Consider the following 9,606-nt stretch of genomic DNA (forward strand, 5'->3'; position numbering starts at 1 on the left):
TTGATATCATTCATTGTATGACATATAATAACTCCATTTCAGAAAAGCAAAATTTGAATAAGACTTTGATATCAATCAAATGCAATCATTTATTTATTCTCCCTCATATTTTTTCTAATTATTTTGTTTCTTTATGTTATTGTTTGTCCCAGATCTCCCAATAACATATCGAGTATTTGTTTTTCACTCATTACATTCATTGGAGTGGGATTTAGCTATGCTGTTGGAATTTTCAAATAAGTGGTTTTTAATCTCTTTAGCTTACTTAACTGACTTCATTTTCTACCCATAGTAAGTTACATTTTCCATTTACTTTTGTAAATTCTTCATTTTTTTCATTTTTTTCAGATGAGTACAAATTCCCCTCTTTGGGACTAGTTTGCTGCTGCTGCTGCTGCTAAGTCGCTTCAGTCGTGTCCGACTCTGTGCGACCCCAGAGACGGCAGCCCACCAGGCTCCCCCTTCCCTGGAATTCTCCGGGCAAGAACACTGGAGTGGGTTGTCATTTCCTATTCCAATGCATGAAAGTGAAAAGTGAAAGTGAAGTCGCTCAGTCGTGTCCAACTCTTAGCGACCCCATGGACTGCAGCCTACCAGGCTCCTCCATCCATGGGATTTTCCAGGCAAGAGTACTGGAGTGGGGTGCCATTGCCTTCTCCATGGGACTAGTTTACATTTTTGTAAATAATGAATAATTTAAGTTAACAGAATTCCTATTGACCATAGCTTTTTCAGTGTCCCAAATTTGTGATGTTATATCTGTATTTCATTGCTTTCCTGATAGTAATTAGTTGATTTGGTGTAAAAGCTATAATTTCCAAAGAATTACATTTGCGTGGATTTTTCAACTTGTTGTATCTAATAATTTAGATTATTATGATAGAATCTGGAATATAAAAGCTTAATTGATGTTAGATGTTGGCACAGGTTCAAATATACTGGGGAATGTTTTTCCCTTGACTCACAGCTGTGTAAGCTGCAGATAATACTTCTCAGGAAAAAATGTAATTTTTCCATGAAAATAAGTATGATTTACTAATTCAAACTTTCATTACATGTGCATCTATTTTGTCACAAGTGCTCTTACTGCAGTAATCCTGAGACTTCAGCCTTAAGTCTCTGTGATCTATGGTGCAACCTCTGCTCCCATATGCCTGCCTATATTCTCCTGATTATCCACATGTTTTTATAGATTATTGCTCTAACCAGTTAAATCATTATTTCTGATACATTCTATTGACAACTTTTACCATAGTTTCAAAAGAATATTAAATTTTATCTAATATATATGTGTGTTCAGTGTAATAGTATGTATTTTGCTAATAGTAAATTATAAGCTTCAAAAATGTCTCTTTCCTATCCTTTTGAGATGATATTTTAAAAATATTTTTTTCATACTTAGATGAGAGCAAGGCAATTCTTTTCATTGAGTCCTTAGGCTTTCTTAACTTGGTTGTTTCTGAAGGTATAAATAAATGAGTTCAACGTAGATGAAACAGAAAAAATGAGGAGTGAAACCACTTTTTTAATGTTCACTCCTTCCTTTGCTGTAGGATTCAGGTAGATGAAAATGCATGTGCCATAGGTGATGGTAACCACTCTCATGTGAGAAGAACAGGTCAAAAAGGGCTTTTTCCTTTGCTGAGCAGAAAGGAATCTCAAAATTGTCTTGACTGTGCAAGCATATGACAGAACTACACAAATAAAAGTCATATTTAGGGTCAGCACTGCACAGATTATAACCATCTGTTCCATCAACCATGTGTCTGAGCATGAGATTTTCAATAAAGGAAATGCATCACAGTCAAAATGATCAATCTTGTTAGAGTCACAAAATTTTAGATTTAAACCAAGGCTAAGTGGTGGGATTAATACACACAAACCAGCCATCCAACAAAAGATGATGAGAATCCTGCAGACTCTGTTGCTCATGATGGTCACATAGTGCAAGCGTTTGCAGATGGGCACGCAATGGTCATAGGACATGGTGGCCAGCAGAAAAAATTCTGTTACTCCACAGAGGTCAGTAAAAGATACTTGAATGACACAAGCATTATAGATAATGACCCTGTCACCTGTAGCTATGTTATACAGGTATCTGGGTATAGAGGAAAATGTGAAGGAGATCTCCAGGGAGACATTTTTTAAGAAAAAGTACATTGGTGTTTTCAGGTGGGAATCCACAAATGTGAGTGTGATTATGGTCAGGTTTCTGGTTAAAATCAGTGTGTTGGTGAGGAATCAAAAGATAAAAATTAGAACATGCAGCTCTGACTCATCTGTCAGTCCCAGCAGAATGAGTGTTTTTCTGTTTCTCATCACAGACATCTGACTTCTCTTCAATCTGTATGTGAAATTTAGAGAAATTTTCTTTTTGTTATATACTATTTTAACTGATTTAAATTTTTTATTTAATCTTTTATTTTATTATATATAATGTGTTATATTTGTTAATGTGTATGTGTGTGTGTATATATATATACATATATATATATATATATACATATACATATACATACATGCTGCTAATCGCCTCAGTCGTGTCTGACTCTGTGCGACCTCATAGACGGCAGCCCACCAGGCTCCCCGTCCCTCTGATTCTCCAGGCAAGAACACCGGAGTGGGTTGCCATTTCTTTCTCCAATGCATGAAAATGAAAAGTGAAAGTGAAGTCGCTCAGTAGTGTCTGACTCTTAGCGACCCCATGGACTGCAGCCCACCAAGCTTTTCCATCCATGGGATTTTCCAGGCAAGAGTACCGGAGTGGGGTGCCATTGCCTTCTCATATATATATCTATATATCTATATATACACACACCAACATGTTTTATATCTATTTTGTGTTTAAGATTTTCCACTGTGACTAAGTAGATGCTGAGAAGTTTTATGGGTTTCAGTGATATCTTTTGGCTTTCAAGATTTTTCCTTATCTAGAAATGAAATCAGAAAATTGCGTCCTTGAATTCATATCCTTTCTTGACACCTTGAATCTTTTTAAAACAGTGCTATGATAACTGGGGTTTACTCTATAGACTCTAGAGCAAAATTTAAGGTCTTTGCTCCAAAAGAAAATTTTGTGTGCTAGTTTCTTCTTAGGTTCAGTTCTGTTCACTTCAGTCGCTTGGTTGTGTCCGACTCTGCTAACCCATGGACTGCAGCACACCAGGCTTCCCTGTCCATCACCAACTCCTGGAGCTTGCTCAAACACACTTTTCAGGTTAAGTGTGCTTAATTATTACAAACAAACTAAGCCCTGCTGCTTGCCCACCATCTCCTGCTACATAGTCCACATTTTTGTTCCTGCATTACCTTTACTGAACATGTATGTAACCTCTACTGCTGATACATATGATAATCACCTTCCCTTCCCTTCTACATCTTCCAGCCAAACCTCCAAATATTTTCTTACTATCTCCATTATTGAAACAAAAATAAATTATAGTAAGAGCTGAGGAGCTCTCTCGACTGCTAGAGGAGATATATGTTAAATCAGCAGGACAGAGGAAATGCTATTACAGTCAGTGTCAAATGTCACTTTTCTTTTTAATTTGCAGAAAATACAACTAGGTGATACAAACAAATGGTCCTTGCTGATCTACAATCAAGAGTCATTACTTAATCTTCTGAGTAATGAAGTTTGGCAAAAAAACACATAACACTGTGTCTTTGGAGACAGGAGGATGTTACAGCAGCGTTTGACCCAAGTCAGCAGGAAAGCGGTATCATTTCAATTACATAAATCATTACAAAAATCTTGAAAAAATTAACTGCTTAATTATATGAATGAAAACCTTAATTATATGAATGTTTTATTATTGGACAATTCCAATCAGATAAGAGAAAGGAAAAGTTTATAAAATTATACTAGTTTAATGTTTACATTATAGAACTTATACTTAGATATTTCTGTCTTGGCACAGACTACCTGTGAATACTTAAAAATTTGCCACCATATCTTGTAATTGGATGCAAAATATGTTTTTATAATTGTGCAACAATATGGGCTCCCCAGGTGGCTCAGTGGTAAAGACTCTGCCTGCAGTGCAGGAGATGCAGGAGACATGGATTTGATCCCTGGTTTAGGAAGATCCTCTGGAGAAAGTAATGGCAACCCACCACAGTATTCTTGCCTGGGAAACCCCATGGACAAAGAAGCCTGATGGGTTGCAGTCCATGGGGTCGCCAAGAGTCGAACTAGACTGAGCAACTGAGAATCACGCATGTATGCACAGCAATATGAATGGATTTAATGCCACTGAATTTTACACTTAAAAACGGTCAAAATGATAAATTTTGTTATGTGTATTTCATGAAAACAATAACACAATTTTATATATTTAAACATAACTTGTTTACCTCAGAGTATCAAATTTTTTTTTTTGGTGCAATGTAATGTCATCTCAATGGCAATTTTGGCCAGTTTTAAAACAATACGTGAACTAAGCATAAAATTATTTTTATTGTCCAAAGTTGCTAATTATTCTATCAAAAGGATGCTCTTGCAAATGTATTTTAATGTGTGAGAATAATTTATAGAAGTGAAATTTCTCAATAAAAATATTTTGATTTTAGAAAATTTATATAATATTATAGAAATCATGAGATCAGTTTATAGCAAATATTTGCCACCATGATTAGATTTGGTAAATTAATTTTTATACTGATTCATGTCTTATTCTTTTATATTTATTATATATGTATTTCAAATTTTGAGTCTTTAAATGTTGATATTAAGTTTTGCCTTATAGTTCATAGTTTTTTAATTTAAATTTATTTATTTTAATTGGAGGCTAATTACTTTACAATATTGTATTGGTTTCGACATACATCAACATGAATCTGCCACGGGTGTACACATGTTCCCAGGCCTGAACCCCCGTCCCGCCTCCCTCCCCATACCATCCCTCTGGTATAGTTTTATACAGTCAAGGCTATCAAGTGTTTTTTGCTCTTTAACTTTTAACTACATTATTGAGATATAATTGACATACAATAAACTTCACTATTTAAAGTGTACAATTTGATATCTGACATATGTGTACTCCCAAGATCAGCCCATCATGCTAATCCTTCATTTTCCAGTTTCATTGTGCTCCTGTTTACTCTCTCTATCCTACCCATCCCTGTTGCTGCTCTCAAATATCTATGCATCTCTATCATTATAAAGTAAAAGTTTATAAAATTATATAAAAATCATAATCATTATAGATTAGTTTGCATTTTATAAAATATTGTATAAATGGAATCATATAGTACGTATTCATTCTTTCATTTCTCTAAAACATATTTTTTCACCTTTACTGAGGTACGAATGAAAATATACATGTATGTATAAGGTATAAAATCTGATAGTTTCTTATAAATATACATTGAGAAATAGCCACCACAATGAAGCTCATTAGCATTCATTACCTGAAACAGTTACTGCTGCTTTGTTTTGTCTTGTTTTCATGGATTATTTTCACACTTAAAATTTTAAATTATTTAGAATGCAACCCGTTTGTATGGATAAAAAATAAATTTTTCATTTGAGCTTTTCTTGTGACTGAAGCAATTATTATATAAACAATGATTTTCTTAATGAACTGAAAACATCCCACTTTTATTTAACAAGTAAAGTAAAACTTTATATAAAAATAAAGGCTACTTTTTAGTGTATACTTTCATGCTCTCAAATGTTCTACTGAATGTTTTATCTTTTTTAATGCAAGTACCATATTAATTTGGCTTTACTGATCTATAATATGTTTGATACTATTTAAAGTAAGTTTCTATTCACTAATAATCATTTTTCATTTATGTGCTCCACATTCATGAGATTTAACTGTTTCATACTGAGATAATTTTTGCAATTGAAAAATTTTTAAAAAGTTGATTCCAACTAGAGTTGTGTTAAATTTGTCTACTGAGTGGGAAAATTAGTATTTTATTTTGTAACACATAGAATCCCTGATAGAATCTATTCTTTAGCAGTCAGATTGATTGCTTTGATGGAGGAGCTTATTGCTGCTATAAATGTTGTCGAAACTAACTTTTTGATTGCATTCATCCTTTCTTCATCCAAATAACTAAATGTTCTTACTATGTTTGTAAGTTTTCAATTAGATTTCATCAATTCTAATTAAATATATGTCTTTATTTTATGTACTTTAATGAAAAAGTAGTGAATAAAACATGTAAAATGTAAAAATGGAAATTACATTAAGGTATATTCACTTCTCAAACAGGTAAACACTTGAAAAAACATGGTTTTCATAATTTCTAACTACAGTAGTTTCATAACTTATATTCTAATAATTCCAACTATTTTATTACTTATATTATGGCATTTTCAAGCTGGCAATGAAATTCTGATTATCAGGGATGAAGGTGAGCATCCCTCACTTGTTTCTTTATTCTCATTTGTTCTTGATTTTAATTAAGATGAGTGCACAGTAAAAGTATGTAACTTTTATTTCTTTAGAAATTATTTTATTTTGGTAGTTAATTATATTCTCATTTTACTTTAAGTGTAATAGGAGAGATTAATGTCACCCCAACTCCAGTACTCTTGCCTGGAAAATCTCATGGACGGAGGAGCCAGGTGGGCTGCAGTCCGTGGGGTCGCTAAGAGTCGGACATGGCTGAGTGACTTCACTTTCACCTTTCACTTTCATGCATTGGAGAAGGAAATGGCAACCCACTCCAGCGTTTTGCGTGGAGAATCCCAGGGAAGGGGGTGCCTGGTGCGCTACAGTCTACAGTGTCGCACGGAGTTGGACACAACTGAAGTGACTTAGCAGCAGCAGAAGCAGGAGAGATTATTGATTTGTATCCAGTGATCATTTGATCAATTAATCAAAATCTAAATATAATGTTCTTTCTTTATTTTGTTGTTATAGCAAAATTGGTCTATATTTCATATATATGTGTGTATGTATTGATATATATTTCTATTTCTGTATACATATCTTTATATCTCTATTATCTCTTATCTATCTCTACTCTTGTATTATGGAAATACACCTTGATCATAGTATAATTTGGACTATTTTTTGGTTCTATCTGAAATAGCCTACCTATGTTCATCAGTGAATTTTATAGCTTATAACTTCATAATCATATTTTGTCAAATATAAAGACATTTTCATAAAATTAAATATGGAGAGATATTGTTTGTATAATTGAAATCATAACAAGTTTATCTAGTGATTTACCATGGTTAGTTTTAAAGTAATCTGGTCCTTTTATCTCCTTAAACATGCATTTTATTTGCCTTCTTAAATGTTTTATAGAGACTGATAGATTGGTCTTCCATACCTTGAATTAATTTTTTAAATTCTGGCTTGCTAAAACTTTGTTCATTAGCACTATATCTTCACGTATTTTTTTTTGTTGTGGTGTTGCTATAGTACATCTGTGAAGTTATTCTAATTTGCAATTAGAATAGCTAAGTATTCTAATCTAAATTTTATAATGAGCAGTAAAAAGTTATTTTTGTTTCATTTGTTTTTTTAATAATGAATAATTTATGTTTGAAGAATTATTTGATTTCTTCTTAGGGTAGCTCTTATATGATTTCTATGAATTCTTATGAAGTGTCTCTATCTCACTGCATGCATTGAATTCACTACTGCATTTTTTGTATATAGTATTAGTAGCTTTATATATATATATATATATATATATATATATATATAAAATTTGGGCTGTAAAGTCTTTCTCAGATAGAAAGAGAAACATAATAATGGTCTCCATGTCTTCATTTGTAGCTCATAACTCAAGAAGAGACAGAAAAATTTCTTAGAGAAAATTGCTGTCTTTTTACGTGGGAGGCCAATGTTTTCCTCTTAAATCACAATTTTGAAGTCTTGACTTTATGCTGCTCTGTCACTGTTAAGTATTTTCACCATTTGGATTCTGACTCTTCAACTCCCGCCACCAAATGGGCTTTTAAACTCCAGCCTCTAATTCATAATCCAATAGCTTGTCCTTTCCATTGTTCATTTTTTCCTTTCCTGGGTCATAAATGGGGTTTTCCTTTCATGGGTCATAAATGGGATTATTTATCTTCCTTAGTGATTATTTTGTGCCTTTGATGCATTATATTTGTTCACATTTTAACCTTCTCTTTTATCAATATTAAAAAAAAATTTTGAGAGATATTATTCAACACATTTTTGTTTTTACTGTGTTATCCTAGGACATTAGAAATGTTACAACTATCTTTCTCAGTGGTTCATTGTACTTTTACATCATGCCCTCATTCATTCTATTCAATATCTTATCACACAATTTCAGTTCTCACTGGAATTTTTGTAGAATTTTATCCATATTTGAGTACAGCAATCAGTGGTACTGATTTAATAAATAAATCACTTTATTTATTGACTGCTCTTTTATTTTACTTCTTTAATAATGATGCAATTCATTTGATCAAGTCATTGAAGGATTTTTTCACTTGCTTATTTCTCAGTGCATAAATAAATGGATTTAACATAGGTGAAATGGAAGACATGAGTAGTGAAACCACTCTATTAATAGGCACTTCTTCCTTGGCTCTAGGATTCATATAGATGAAAATGCATGTGCCATATGTGGTGGAAACCACAATCATGTGAGAAGAACAGGTGGAAGAAGTCTTTCTTCTTTGCTGGGCTGAAGGGAATCCTAAAATTGTCTTCACAGTATAAGTATAGGATAAAACTACATATTTAAGAGTCAAAATGAGGGTCAGCACCGCACAGATTAAAACAATTTGTTCCATGAACCATGTGTCTAAACAGAATATCTACAGGAGGGGAGAAGGACTGCAGAGAAAATGATCAATGACATTGGAATCATGGAATTTCAGATTTAGCCCCAGACTAAGTGGGGAGGTTATGACCAACAGTCCAACCAACCAAGAGGAAAAAACAAGTCTCTGGCAGACTTTGCTGCTCATGATGGTCACTTAATGCAGGGGTTTGCAGATGGCCACATAGCAGTCATAAGACATGGTAGCCAGGAGAAAAAAAATCTATTATTGCAAAGAGGTCAGTAAAAACACTTGGCTGGCACAGGCATTGTAGATAATGACATTGTCACCAGTTGTAATGATATATAAATATCTGGGAATACAGGCAGTTGTTAATGAGATCTCTAGGAAGTAGAAATTTTGTTAAAAAAAATTTTGTGGGAATCCACAAAGATGAATGTGATGATGGTCAGATTCCCAGTGACACTCAGCATGTATAAGAGAGATAAAAAGATAAAAATCAGAACCTTCAGTGGAGGGTCATCTGTCAATCCCAGCAGAATAAAGGTTGCTATGGTAGTTTTTCATCATTGATGACTTTTTTCCAAACAGTATTCACAGTTATTCAGAGATTATTATGTAGAACATATTGTCTGTATAAATACTAATTTAATCAGCTCTATCTTCATTACAATTTCATCAGATCAGATCAGATCAGATCAGTCGCTCAGTCATGTCCGACTCTTTGCGACCCCATGAATCGCAGCATGCCAGGCCTCCCTGTCCATCACCAACTCCCGGAGTTCACTCAGACTCACATCCATCGAGTTGGTGATGCCATCCAGCCATCTAATCCTCTGTTGTCCCCTTCTCCTCCTGACCCCAATCCC

General features: G+C 33.7%; 1 pseudogene; it reads right to left on the reverse strand.

The window, feature by feature from the left end:
• Positions 1–1,319: 1,319 nt before the first annotated feature.
• On the reverse strand, positions 1,320–2,319 carry LOC109558434 (olfactory receptor 6C2-like; annotated as a pseudogene).
• Positions 2,320–9,606: the final 7,287 nt, after the last annotated feature.

Source organism: Bos indicus, chromosome 5 (genome assembly GCF_029378745.1).
Source record: "Bos indicus isolate NIAB-ARS_2022 breed Sahiwal x Tharparkar chromosome 5, NIAB-ARS_B.indTharparkar_mat_pri_1.0, whole genome shotgun sequence".
In the NCBI taxonomy this organism is placed as follows: domain Eukaryota; kingdom Metazoa; phylum Chordata; class Mammalia; order Artiodactyla; family Bovidae; genus Bos; species Bos indicus.